We start from the raw sequence: 15,139 nt of genomic DNA, 5'->3' as shown, positions 1-15,139 counted from the left end.
TGTATGTAACCTGTTATACCTGTCTTGGGAATAGTTGGTCTTGATCTTGACCATACACCAGTCCCTACCACTGGTGTTTGTTAACTGGACAAGCAAAAACCATATATGGGTTATTTTACGAATTTGCACTTTTGCGTGGAATTTTGTGTGGTGTAAACATGTATCAAGTTTTCATTTGCAGAAGATTTTCTGTCCATTAAAATTAATAACCAGGCTCGGCTTCACTGCCCCTCCCCAATAAAATAGCCTGCCAACATCCGCTATCTTGATTTATACATGAAGCTGGGTAAGGTACCAGAGAGCCGTTGGTAACAAAGAAGACAAATCTTGTGGGCATGGACCTCCATACCCAGACTCCCAACATGAACTGGCACTGTGCAAAACTTCACACCGGCACATACATTTCTGTGTGCCGCTGTGAGGATTTATCATGATGTATGAAATCTAGAGTGTAATCTCATTGGTTTTATTTGCACGAAAACACAATATGAATTTATATTTACAAATAAAATAGTACACTTCATATAAGAACGACAAAATGAATTTACCTTTGTATAGCACCTTTCAGATCCTTAGGACATCCTGTTATGTATGTGATCCTCACCTGTGTGTAAGATTTGCCACTAGGGGGCACACCTGTGGGAGACCTATGGGTCACCTGTGTACCTTAGAGCAAGCAGATATAAAAGGCAGTCCAACCCGCTGCTGCCTCACTTTGGAGTTATATTAAAGAGACCAAGGTCACAATGGTTTGAGCTTACAACGCAGTCTCGTGGAGTTATTCTGAACTTAACAACTGGCGACGAGTTACACATCATGAACTTTCACGCGGAAATGGCTGCCATTGGTATTCTTGAGAGATTCGTTGAGGGTGATGATTGGGAAGCCTTCGTTGAGCATCTCAACCAGTACTTTGTGGCCAACGAGCTGGACACGGCTGAGACGGAGACCAAGCGCAGGGCGATTCTCCTCAGCGCATGCGGGTTATCGGTATATGGCTTCCTCAAAGATCTACTGGTCTCAGACAAACCAACAGACAAGACTTACACAGAGCTGTGTGCGCTGGCTCGGGAACACCTCCAGCCAAAGGAGAACATCTTAATGGCCAGGTATTGCTTTTACACGCACCATCGCTCTGAGGGCCAGAACGTGGCGAGCTTTGTCGCCAACCTAAGACGCCTTGTAGGACAGTGCGAATTTTCAGGATCTTTGGGGAAATGTTGCGGGACATTTTTGTGCTCGGAATTAGCCACAAGGCCATCCTCCGCAAACTACTGTCTGCCGAATCCTTAGATCTGAGCAAGGCCATCACGATAGCCCAGGCCTTCATATCCACGAGCGACACCACAACACAGATATCTTCACAGAATCGAAGCTCACCAGAAAGTACTGTGCATAAAATAATGCCTTCAGAAGGCAGAACTGTACATGGTAGGGCCCACACGATCACAGAGGCCAGGCCTAGGGTGACTCAGAGGCCGCTGTGGAGTGTTAATGTGAATCCATTAACACCATGTTGGCGCTGTGAGGGCAGTCACAGAGCCCATCAATGTCGATTCAAGCACTATGTGTACAAGGGCTGTGGAACAATGGGGCACCTCCAGCGAATGTGCAAACGACCTCAGACTCACCACGTGGCAGAGTCAACAGAGAGCGACTGATCCAGCGCGGATCACGCTGAACGAGCAGGAGAGGCAACTCAACTGGAGGATGAGGAGGAAGTGTATGGGGTACACACCTTCACCACCAAAAGCCCTCCGATAATGTTAAAAGTTATGTTATGGTCAGAATAAATCCACAGGACTATATCGCAAGCTCAAACTGTTGTGACCTTGGTCTCTTTATTTCAGACTCTAGAGTGAGGAAGCAGCATGGTGAATCACCTTTTAAACTTGCTTGCCCCAGGGTGCACAGGTGACCCTTAGGTCTCCCACAGGTGTTTCTGGTGGCAAGTCATATATTTGGCATACACATCACTCCCCCATAAAGTCTTATTGTGCAAGTTATTTGCAAGTTGAGGCGATCTGGCGCCCTGCGCCCCGGGTCGATCATCCGGGTTAAATTATTGTCATAGTGGGTTCGTCCTTGTGGTTGATGGCGAAGTTGATCGTACTGGTGTGTTGCTGGGGGCCAGGTCCTTAAGGTGTGGTTCCTGGTTATCTGTCGTTCACAGTTTGGTCTCGTCCCACTGCTAAATTCGTTAGCCCGGTACATGGTTTCACAATCAAACGTTCCGTTTTCATCCTATACACTCCATTCCCCCCCTTGGCTAATGTGGTGCTAGCGGCCCGACTGGGGCCCTGAACATGGGCTACATCACTTATTCTGATGTCGCGTGGAGGGGCCGTGCACTTATGGTGCACTCTCTGCTGATGGCCTGCGGAAGGCTCGGTTCTGAATGATTCAGTCTGGTGATTGTGTAACACCCAGGATAGCCGGGTCTGTAGGGAGTCTACTGTGACACGCGTGGTGCTAGGTTTAATGATTTGGGCGCTGACCATGAGGTCTGACAAGCCCAGGATGGCCGCAATGGCTTTGAGACTTTCGGTTGTGGCGGGAGGCCTAGTGGTCCCCGTGGACATTGGGCCGTAGTATGGGGACCCGGACAACCGACTGCGTGTAGCCGCCCTGCCTTGCTTTGCAACGTTGGAATGGATCTATCGTCTTTTTGGAAGATAGGTTGCCACATCCTGTCTAGCAGTTCACCGTTGGCAGGCGGTAACATGGGATCCTGGCTGGTCCAGGTCCTAAGCTGGGGGGCCATTACGGTTGACCCCTCACTTTCTAGCACTTCCACGACCGTGAGTGGGTCTGTAGTCTGCGCCGTTTCCACCCCGGGGGTGGGCAACGATGGCCAACTGGGAGTGTGGGTGCTGCTCTCTGTGCCTGTCCCGTGGCAGATCATGTTACAGTACACAGACAGTGCTGGACATCCTCGAAACAACGCATCGATAATGGTGCGTCTGCTCTCCCAAACCTATGGGATGAGCAGCTTGTCTGACTCGAGCACATATTGGGACACTCTTTGGTAAGTCTCTTTAGTCCCGTCAACACAGGCTGCTGCTTTCTTTAACTTATTTGACACATGTTCAATGGTTTGGGGGCTCGCCCGCTACTTTTGCTTGCTGCACAACACTCCCGACCCCATGCGGTAACACATCGCTTGTTACAAGTACTTTGTCAGATAGATATACAACCGGTTGGTGTTCACCCGCTACTTTGGCTTGTTGCAAGATACCACAACCCCATATAATGGTACGTCATTGGCTTATTTGAGCGTGGTGGGTTCCTGGCCTTCATCGCGGCTGCCCCTTTACCTTTGCCCCGAACCCAGTCGTCTTCCTTGCTGGGCAACACATTTCTCCGTTTCATTGCGGCGACCTTCCATGGTCTGGACGCTCTCTCGTCCCGTAGTCTGTGTCATGTATTCAACTGTCATTGTAATCCATGTATAAACTGACCTAAGTTGTACACTGTGAGAACACTGACCACTCGGTGGTGAACTTGTGGGAGACACTCCACCCTGGACTTTCAGGCATAAAAGAGGAAGCTCCACTCATCTTCTCCACTACAGTGCTGGCTAATAAAGATTACTGGTCAGAGTGACCTTCTCTCAAGTATGGGCCTCGTGTGCATTTGTACTGTATAGTAAGGACATATCATTGGCGCCGAGAAACTGGGATTTAAACCACGCGAGCATGGCCACTAGCAGCACAGACGAGAGGTACTGTGTTGGTGATGATTGGGACGATTTTATTGAGAGACTACAGCAAAGTTTTGTCACTAAGGAATAGCTGGGACAGGATTTGACCGACAAACACAGGACTCATCTCCTGACGGTTTGTGGATCCAGGACGTACTCCCTGATGAAGGACCTTCTAGCGCCAGAGAAGCCGGTGGACAAGACTTTTAAAGAGCTCAGTAAGTTGATCGGGGAACACTTTAAACCGGCGAGCAGCATGCACATGGCGAGACACCAGTTTTACACGCACCAGCGGTGAAAAGGGCAAAGCGTTCCAGATTTCGTGGCAGACCTCTGGCGACTGGCGAGCCTATGTAAGTTCCCAGATGCATGCAGAGCGGAGATGCTGCGAGACTTTTTTATTGAGGGCATCGGGCACGCTGGGGTTTTCAGAAAACTGATTGAGACCAAAGATTTGACCCTAGAAACGGTGGCTTTGATGGCCCAGACATTTATCTCAGGTGAGGAAGAGACTAGAATGATGTTTGACAAAAATCTTGGTTTAAATGCAGCAAATGGACAGGGAGTCAACATTGTTAACGCGGCACACAGTTCTCCAGGCAGGCAGGGGCAATCGTACATGCCCGAGCATGAAGTCGAACCCAAAGGGGGAATTCAACAGAGACAATGGCTAGCTGAACGGCGATTCATGCCATCGCAAGGGACAATGTGGCCAGTAATGGGGCCATCAACACCTGTCAATGCAGCATTTAAGGACAGTTACAGAGACAGTCAGAGATGATCGACTGGGAATGGATCTTTTGTTTCCAACAACGGCTCATGTTGGAAGTGTGGAGGCAAACACACAGCCAGAGCTTGCCGGTATCAGCAATATACCTGCAGAAACTGCAACGTCAGCGGTCACTTGGCGCGTATGTGCAGGAAGCCTGCAGCCAGGTTGATGTGCGAGGAGGACGGGCCCGATGTAAGCCCTACGAGGCCAAATGGACACTGGGGGAAATCGCTGGAAGCTGAAGTTCAGCGAGTGCATGTGGAGCACATATACAGTTCATACACCAGGACGCCACCGATAATGATGAAAGTGCTCCTCAATTGCATCCCAGTATCAATGGAGCTAGACACGGGGGCCAGCCAGTCCCTGATGAGTATCAAACAGTTCGACAAGTTGTGGGCGTCCAAGGCCAGGAGGTCAAAATTATTGCTGATTGACGCACAGCAACGGACATATACAAAGGAGATCATTTCGGTGCTAGGCAGCGCCACGGTAGTCGTGACCCACAAAGATTCGGAGAACAGATTGCCACTCTGGATTGTCCCGGGGAGGAGTTGGCTTTCTGTCATGAACTGGAAATGGGGCGATGTCAATGCAATTTCTTATATGGAGCGAATATCATGCTCACAGGTCCTGAACAAATTTGACTCATTATTTCAACCCGGCTTTGGCACTTTCATGGGGACCAAGGTAGTGATTCACATAAACCTTACGCCAGGCCAGTACACCACAAGGCCAGAGTGGTGCTATACGTGATGCGGGAAAAGATAGAAGGCGAATTAGACTGCCTGCTGAGGGAAGGCATCATCTCGCCAGTCGAATTCAGTGACTGGGCGAGCCCGATTGTGCCGGTGCTCAAGGCGGATGGGTCGGTCAGGATATGTGGTGATTACAAGGCCACCATCAATTGGGTGTCACTCCAAGACCAGTACCCGCTACCAAGAGCGGAGGACCTCTTTGCGACGCTATCCGGTGGCAAACTTTTTTCAAAATTGGACCTGACCTCAGCTTACACGACCCAGGAGCTGGCGAGTGAGTCGAAGAAGCTGACCACCATCACGACACACAAGGGGTTGTTTGAGTACAACAGATGTCTGTTCAGGATTTGCTCGGCCGCCACGATCTTTCAACGAAACATGGAAAGTCTCCTCAAGTCGATTCCAAGGACGGTGGTTTTTCAGGACAACATCCTCGTCACAGGTTGCGATACTGAAGAACACCTCCACAACCTGGAGGAGGTGCTATGCAGACTGGACCGGGTGGGGCTGCGACTGAAAAAGGCAAAGTGCATCTTCCTCGCTCCAGAGGTAGAATTTCTGGGGATGAGGGTAGCAGCAGACAGGATCAGACCTACTGCGTCCAAAACGGAAGCGATCCAGAGAGCACCCAGACCCCGTAACACGATAGAGCTGCGTTCGTTCCTGGGGGTCCTGAACTATTTTGGTAACTTTCTTCCCAAATTGAGCACACTGTTAGAGCCGCTACACGTGCTCCTATGCAAAGGTCATGAATGAGTCTGGGGGGACAGCCAGGAAAGGGATTTTGATAGAGCACGCAATTTGTTATGCTCCAACAATCTGTTAACGCAATATGACCCATGTAAGAAACTTGTTTTAACGTGCGATGCGTCGTCCTATGGGGTCGGGCGTGTGTTATAGCATGTGAATGCCAATGGTCAGTTACAGCCGGTAGCTCCAGAAGTCTGTCCCAGGCAGAAAGGGGCTACGGGATGGTAGAAAAGGAAGTGCTAGCATGTGTATATGCAGTAAAAAAAATGCACCAGTACCTGTTTGGCAGGAAATTTGAGCTGGAGACAGATCACAAACCCCTAACATCCCTTTTGGCCGACAACAAGGCCATAAATGCAAATGCATCGGCCCGCATACAGAGGTGGGCACTCATGTTAGCCGCCTATGACTATACAATTCGGCACAGACCGGGCACTGAAAACTGCGCCGATGCATATCAGCAGGCTCCCACTAGCCACCACTGATAGGGCAACCGAGCATGTTGCTGAGATGGTCATGGCTGTTCAAGCTTTCGAAAGCGAAGGCTCACCCGTGACAGCCCATCAGATCAAAGTCTGGACAAATAGAGACCGCTACTGTCTTTAGTCCAGAAATGTGTCCTGAATGGGGACTGGGCAGCCACGTACGGGGCATGCCCTGAGGAATTTAAACCATTTCACAGGCGCAAGGATTGCCTACTATGGGGAAACCAAGTAGTCATGCCCCAGATGGGCAGAGAGGCGTTCATCCGAGAACTCCACAATGAGCACCCGGGCATTGTCATGATGAAGGCAATTGCCAGGTAACACGTTTGGTGGCCAGGGATAGATGCAGACTTGGAACTTTGTGTTCGCAGGTGCAACACGTGTGCCCAGCTGGGCATTGCACCCAGGGAAGACCCCCTTAGCCCCTGGTCCTGGCCCACCAAGCCATGGTCACGCATCCATGTGGAATACGCAGATCCTTTCATGGGAAAATGGTTTTTGGTTGTAGTAGATGCCTACTCCAAATGGATCGAGTGTGACATTCTCAATTCCAGCACTTCCTCTGCCACAGTAGAAAGTCTACAGGCAATGTTCGCCGCCCATGGTCTACCGGACGTCTTGGTCAGCGACAGTGGCCCGTGCTTTACAAGCATTGAGTTCCGGGACTTCATGGCAGGCAATGGAATTAACCATGTCAGAACGGCACCATTCAAGCTGGCCTCAAACAGCCAGGTGGAACGAGCAGTGCAGATAATCAAACAGGGGATGCTCAGAATCCAAGGGGGTTCCCTACAAAGCCACTTATCGTGCCTCCTGTTGGCCAATAGATCCCGACCACACTCGCTCACAGGGGTTCCACCCGCAGAGCTGCTAATGAAAAGATGCTCAAAACCAGGTTATCCCTTATACACCCCACCATGAAAGAAATTGTTGAGAGCAGGCGCCGGTCACAATGTGACTGCCATGACGAGAATGCGAGGACGTGATGTATTGATGTCAATGACCCTGTCTTTGTCCTCAACTACGCTGCAGGGCCCAAATGGCTCGCAGGCACTGTGATTGCGAAAGAGGGGAATAGGATTCTGGTGGTTAAACTTACCAATGGACAAATCTGCCGCAAACACGTAAATCAAACAAAAAGGAGGTTCAGCAACCCCATAGAAGAAGCAGAGGAAGAATACGATGTAGAGTTCACTTCACCACAGGTGACTGAACACCGGAACCAAGTGGAGGAGAGCCCAGTCACTGTGGGCAGTCCGGACAGGCCTGAGGCACCACAAACAGCAGACACTCAGGCCAGCGCCCAACAATCGGAGCCCCAACTCTACAAGGGAGCGTATACCACCAGAGAGACTTAACCTGTGATTCCAATAAGACTTTGAGGGGGAGGTGATGTCATGTATTGAACTGTCATTGTGATCCATGTATAAACTGACCTAAGTTGTACACCGTGAGAACACTGACCACTAAGTGGTGAACTTGTGGGAGACACTCCTAACCTGGACTTTCAGGTATACAAGGGGAAGCTCCACCCATCTTTTCCACTTCACTGCTGGCTAATAAATGTTACTGGTCACAGAGTGACCTTCTCTCTAGTATGGGCCTCGTGTGCATTTGTACTGTATAGTAAGGACATATCAGTCTGGACGCTCTCTTGTCCGTGGTCTGGACGCACTCTCGTCCCGTGGTCTGGACGCACCTGCGTCCCGTGGTCTGGACGTCCTCTCGTCCGTGTCCGTGATGCCGACTGCCATGATCTTCCTCCCAGGTATTTTGCCTCTGGCGTCGGGAAGACGCATTCGGATTGTTTCGGCCAGAGTCCCACTCCGCATGTATACCTGGAGCTTCTTCCATCGTCGGCTTTGGGTGGTGGGTACCGTGCCTGTACCGCTGCTCAGTTGAGCTTTACCTCCTCGTGGTCGTGATGAGCGACCTGTGCCTCGGGGATCTGCAAATGGATCTGCACTTCGATGCCTGGTTCAGTCGGAAGAGGGTGTTTGTTTGGCCTTTGGGAAAGGGAGGCCTTGTTCGCCGGAGAGGGTACGCAGAGGTCTTCCCAGTTCCATCGAATCTTCCCCATCTACCTCCTGCCAAGCAGCATTGGCCCATCACCTGAAACAATCCACAGTGATAAATCGTGCACTGCTCCCTCATGGAATACTCTTATGTCCGCACTACCAATAGCTGGTATCAGTTCCTTGGTGTAGGTGCGCAGCTTTGCCTGAATTGGGATCAGCTCGGGTCGCTGTGCTTCGTTGCTCCACAGCTTCTCGAAAGCCTTCTGGCTCATGAATGATTGACTCGCCCCCGTGTCTAGTTCCATGGAGACTGGAGTGCCCTTAAGTTCAACTTTTAACATTATCGGAGGGCTTTTGGTGGTGAAGGTGTGTATCCCATATACTTCATCCTCAGGTTCAGTTACCTCTCCTGCTTGTTCATCGTGATCCTCGCTGGATCGGTCGTCCTCTCCTGACTCTGCCACGTGGTGAGTCAGAGATTGCTTGCACATTTGCTGGAGGTGCCCATTGTTCCACAGCTCTTGCACACATAGGGCTTGAATCGACATTGATGAGCTCTATGGCTGCCCCCGCAGCGCCAACATGGTGCTAATTGATATGCATTCACGCCCCACGGTGGACTTTGAGTCACTCTAGGCCTAGGTCTGGCCTCTGCAACCGTGTGGGCCCTGCCCTGTGCCATTCTGCCTGCTGCAAACATTATTTGTGCATGGTACTCGCCTGTGAGCTTTGATTCTGTGAAGATATCTGTTTCGTGTTATCGCTCGTGGATATGAAAGCTTGGGCTATCGTGGTGGCCTTGCTCAGATCTAGGGATTCGGCAGACAACAGTTTGCGAAGGATGACCTCGTGGCCAATTCCAAGCACAAAAAAGTTCCCACAACATTTTCCCCAAGGATCCTGCAAAGTCGCACTGTCCTGCAAGGCGTTTTAGGTCGACGACAAAACTCGCCACGTTCTGGCCCTCGGGCCAACGGTGCGTGTAAAAGGGGTCTCTGTCCATCAGGATGCTCTCCTTTGGCTTGAGATGTTCCTTAGCCAGCGTACACAGCTCTACGTAAGATTTGTTTGTTATTTTGACCGGTGCCAGCAAGTTTTTTAGGAGGCCATATACGGATGACCCACATATGGTGAGGAGAATCGCCCTGCGCTTGGTCTCCGTCTCAACCTTGTCCAATTCATTGGCCACAAAGTACTGGTTGAGGTGCCCAATGAAAGCTTCCCAATCATCACCCTCAACAAATCTCTCAAGAATACCAATGGCAGCCATTTCCGCGTGAAAGTTCGCGATCAGTTACTCGTCGCCAATTTGTTATGTTTAGAATAAATCCACAGGACTATATCGCAAGCTCAAACTCGTGTGCCCTTGGTCTCTTTATTTCAGAATCTAGAGTGAGGAAGCAGCATGGTGCTTGCCCCAGGATGTACAGGTAACCCTTAGGTCTCCCACAGGTGTGCCCCCTGGTGGCAAGTCTTACATTTGGGTAAAGTCTACATATATACATAAAAAGTTAAACTTAATGGCATTCCAGTCTCCGTGGAATTGGACATGGGGGCGAGTCAATCGATTATGAGCCAGAAGGCTTTTGAGAAACTGTGGAGTAACAAGGCGCAGAGGCCAAAACTGAGCCCGATTCACACAACGCTGCGCACTTACACCGAAGAACTCATACCTGTTATCGGCAGTGCAGCAGTGAAAGTATCGTATGACGGAATGGTGCATGACTTACCACTATGGATTGTACCAGGCGATGGCCCAACGCTGTTCAGCAGGAGCTGGCTAGGCAAAATCCAGTGGAACTGGGACGACATCAAAGCCCTGTACTCGGTGGATGACGCCCCGTGTGCCCAGGGTGCTAAACAAATTCCCAGCGTTATTTGAGTCAGGCATTGGCAACTTCACAGGTGCCAAAGTGCAGATCCATCTTCTTCCTGGGGCACCGCCCATTCATCACAAGGCCCGAGCAGTCCCATATATGATGCGAGAGAAAGTTGAAATCAAGCTGGACAGACTTCAGCGAGAGGGAATCATATCGCCAGTCGATTTCAACGAGTGGGCCAATCCAATCATGCCGGTACTAAAGAGCGATGGGACGATCAGAATCTGCGGGGACTATAAGGTGACAATCAACCGAGTCTCGCAACAGGACCAGTACCCACTACCCAAAGCAGAGGACTTATTTGCAACACTAGCAGGAGGGAAGTCGTTCACCAAGCTAGACCTAACCTCCGCTTACATGACACAGGAGCTGGCTGAACCGTCAAAGAAGCTGACGTGCATCAACACGCACAAAGGACTGTTCGTGTACCATAGATGCCCCTTTGTGATTCGTTCAGCTGCGGCCATCTTCCAGAGGAACATGGAGAGTCTGCTGAAATCGGTTCCATGCACCGTGGTGTTCCAAGACGACATCTTGATCACTGGTCGCAACACCACCGAACACTTGCACAACCTGGAAGAGGTTCTAAAGCGATTGGACAGAGTGGGACTCAGGCTGAAATGCTCCAAGTGTGTTTTCCTGGCGCCCGAGGTCAAATTTCTGGGGAGAAAGATTGCGGCGGACGGCATCTGACCCAGGGACTCCAAGAATGCACCCAGACCACAGAATGTGATGGAGCTGCGTTCGTTCCTGGGACTCCTCAACTACTTTGGTAACTTTCTACTGGGGTTGAGCATTTTGCTTGAACCCTTGCATTATATGCTACGCAAGGGTGATGACTGGGTTTGGGGTAAATCTCAAGAGACAGCCTTTAATAAGGCCAGAAATCTGCTATGTTCTAACAAGTTACTTGTATTGTATGACCCATATAAACGCTTAATACTAGCTTGTGATGCGTTGTTGTACGGGGTCGGTTATGTGTTGCAGCAAGCCAATGTGTCAGGCAAACTGCAACCGGTTGCATATGCGTCCAGAAGTTTATCCAAGGCTGAAAGAGCCTACAGTATTGTTGAGAAAAAAGCATGAGCATGTGTATACGGGGTTAAGAAAATGCACCAATATTTATTTGGTCTCCGGTTCGAGCTCGAAACCGACCACAAAACACTTACTTCACTGCTCTCAGAAAGCAAAGGTATAAACACCAATGCTTCATCCCACATCCAAAGATGATCACTAACATTGTCTGCATATGACTATTTAATCAGACCAGGCACAGAGAACTGTGCTGATGCCCTCAGTCGGCTGCCATTGCCCACTACCGGGGTGGAAATGGCGCAACCCGCAGACTTGCTTCTGGTAATGGATGCTTTAGAGAGCAAGGGGTCACCGATCACGGCTTGCCAGATCAGGACCTGGACAAGCCAAGACCCCTTGTTATCACCAGTAAAAAGCTGCATCCTCAATGGGAGCTGGACGGAGGTCTCCGGGGAAATGCAAGAGGAAATTAAGCCTTTTCACCAACGCAAGGACGAACTGTCAGTCCAATCAGATTGTCTCCTATGGGGGAATCGCGTGATTTTGCCCAAAAAGGGCAGGGAAACATTTATACGTGACCTACACAGTACCCACCCTGGCATAGTCACGATGAAGGCTATCGCCAGGTCGCAGGTCTGGTGGCCCGGCATTGACTCCGAATTAGAGTCATGCGTACACCAATGTAACACTTGCTCACAGCTGAGCAACGCACCCAGAGAGGCCCCACTGAGCCTGTGGTCATGGCCCTCCAAATCGTGGTCCAGGGTCCACATAGATTTCGCTGGCCCCTTTCTAGGGAAGATGTTTCTAGTAGCAGTGGCGCTTACTCAAAATGGATTGAATGTATAATAATGTCATCATGTATATCCACTGCCACCATTGAAAGCCTTTGGGCCATGTTCTCCACCCATGGTTTGCCCAACGTCCTTGTCAGTGACAATGGACCATGTTTCACCAGGTCTGAATTCAACGAGTTCATGACCCGCAATGGCATTAAGCATGTCAGGTCTCCATGATTTAAGCCCGCATCCAATGGTCAAGCGGAACGAGTAGTCCAAACCATCAAGCAAAGCTTGAGACGCGTATCAGACGGCTCCTTGCAGACCCGGTTATCTCGGGTCCTACTCAGCTACTGGACGCGCCCCCACTCGCTCACCGGGGTTCCCCCTGCAGAATTGTTAATGAAGAGAGCACTCAAAACCAGGCTCTCCTTAGTCCACCCGGACCGCAATGATCACGTAGAAACCCGGTGGCACAGGCATAATGTGTTCCATGATTGCGCGGCGGCCTCGTGTGACATTGAGGTCAATGATCCGGTGTTTGTTCTAAATTACGGTCATGGTCCCAAGTGGATTGCTGGCACTGTCTTAGCCAAGGAGGGGAATAGAGTGTTTGTAGTGAAATTGTTGAATGGGCAAACGTGCAGAAAGCACCTGGATCAGACCAAACTGCGATTCACGGACAACCAAGAACAGTTTGAAGACGACCCGACCATCTATGATCCACCAACACACACCCAACCAGCAATTGACCTCGCTGTCAACCATGAGGATGAACCCACCATGCCCGACAGTCCGATCAGATCAGCCAAGCTGCCATGCAGTAATGATCCGACCAACTGACCCATGCCAGGACTTCAACTCAGGCGATCGACCCAGGAACGCAAACCGCCAGATCGCGTCAACCTGTAAATAACTTGTACTCAAGACTTTGGGGGGAAGTGATGTTATATATGTGAACCTCACCTGTGTGTAAGACTTGCCACTAGGGGGTACACCTGTGGGAGACCTACGGGTCACCTGTGTACCCTGGAGCAAGCAGGTATAAAAGGCAGTCCACCATGCTGCTGCCTCACTTTGGAGTTATATTAAAGAGACCAAGGTCACAATGGTTTGAGCTTACAACACAGTCTCATGGAGTTATTCTGAACTTAACACATCCCAAAGCACTTTGCATTCAATTAAGGCAAGGAATTAATTACTTTTTTAGTTACCTGTTTTGTAGGCAAATACAGCAGTTAACTTGTACACATCAAGTTCCACAAAAGCAAATGAGACTTAGTAAATGGCCAGTTAATCAGTTTTACTAATGTTGGTTGAGGGATGAATGTTGAGGACACCAGGAGAACTCCCCAATCTTCTTGGAATAGTGCAATGGATCTACTTGAAAAGTTAGATGTGGCCTTGATTTTGGTGGTGGTCAGTGACCTTTTTAAGGTGAAGCACAGCTAGACATGCCGAATCAAGCCAGTGTGTTACCATGGCCCTACATGTATGCAAACAATGCAATTTATTGTCTTGCCTATAGCTATCTTCCATTATAAGAAGAAAGCAAAGGTCAAAGAAAAGAATGAGAGGGGAGCCAGCAAACAGATGGAAGGAGAGGATTGTCATGTATGTATGCTTGGGGTTACTAGCCACCAGGTGGTGCCACTGTCGGAGGTCATTGGGCTGTACGCACGTGTGTGCAGCCCAGGTATAAAAGGCAAGCCATCATGTAACGTAATCACTTTGGGCCCTAATAAAACAGAGCCAGGTTTGTACCTGTGTTAGTTTACAATATTCAGTCTATTGAGTTATTACATATATAACAAGGAAGACGATAATCACTTAGACAAAGCTAGTTTCTGTTCTTTACTTGTTCTTCCAGACTCTAGGCCATCAGATACTATCATACCTTAGATCTCCTCAACAGACTTTATTTTGCTATTCACAACAACTAATAACAACTTATTTTAGAATGGAAACAAGTCTTCCTCGGTTCCAAGGGACTGCCTATGATGATGATGTACCGTGGGGAAGCCCGCTATTCTGGCAAAGCCACATGCACACTCGTGCTGCTTCTCTCTAGTCAAGGGGAAGGAAATGTAGTCTCTCCTCCTTCTGTAGAGAGCATCTGTGATCTTGCGGACGCAACAGTGGCGGCAAACTGGGAGATGTTAGAGATGTCGCCTGTTGCACACTGGAAGGATCCACTGGCATAGAAATTGAGTACATTGGTGAGCTTGACTGTCACTGAGAGAGCCATCCTCACCCTGGTCTGAGGCTTCAGGTCTGGCTGCAGGAGGCGGCAAAACTCTGTGACCACGTCCTTGCTGAAGCGCAGCCTTTGAACACACTGTTCATCAGTGAAATTGATGTGTGAGAACTGCTGCTGGATACCCTGGAAGGGTAATGTGGAGGGAAGTGGCAAAAGGAGGTCCTCATCCCTCTGGCCACATTTTACTGCCTTTCTCAGTGCCTCAGTTGTTTCCAACAGTGCCAGCACAACCCCCATGAAACAATATATATGTTGGACTTTCAAATCTGCCCTCAATGAAAGCCACGATCTTTATGAGCCAGAACACTCCTTCAACTGCAAATCGCTCAAATCGGTCAAAACACTTGTCTGCTTATATGAAACTAAGAAGGAAACATTATTGTCTGACTAAAAATAAACCGGATGCTGGCGCCTTTAAATAACACTCCGCCAGCTGACATCCGACTGAATCCCGAAGCTGTTGTTGTCAACGCCAGGCGCAAAAGCAGGGGGCAGGAGCCAATTTTTGTTTCGGGGCACTGCGCACAGTGATGACGTCAGCATTGCCGGGCGCAGCAGAGTGGGGCGCTACGTGTTACTACTGCCGCAAAAGCCCTGCCAAATTTAGCGAGTGGCGTTGTTCTTGCCGCACCCGGTCGCGGGGGCGCTAAAGGGAGGTGCAAAGTAACCCAATTTCTCCCCCGATATCTTTTGAGTTGT

At 49.8% G+C, this 15,139-nt stretch overlaps 1 protein-coding gene across 11 annotated transcripts in view; it reads left to right on the top strand.

The window, feature by feature from the left end:
* The window catches only part of LOC139260132 (myopalladin-like), a 635,514-nt gene that overhangs the window by 329,168 nt on the left and 291,207 nt on the right, over positions 1-15,139 (top strand). The window lies entirely within an intron of this gene.

This window comes from Pristiophorus japonicus, chromosome 3 (genome assembly GCF_044704955.1).
Source record: "Pristiophorus japonicus isolate sPriJap1 chromosome 3, sPriJap1.hap1, whole genome shotgun sequence".
Classification (NCBI taxonomy): domain Eukaryota; kingdom Metazoa; phylum Chordata; class Chondrichthyes; family Pristiophoridae; genus Pristiophorus; species Pristiophorus japonicus.
The sequence above is the reverse complement of the archived record's forward strand: the minus strand, read 5'-3'. Positions and strand labels throughout refer to the sequence as shown.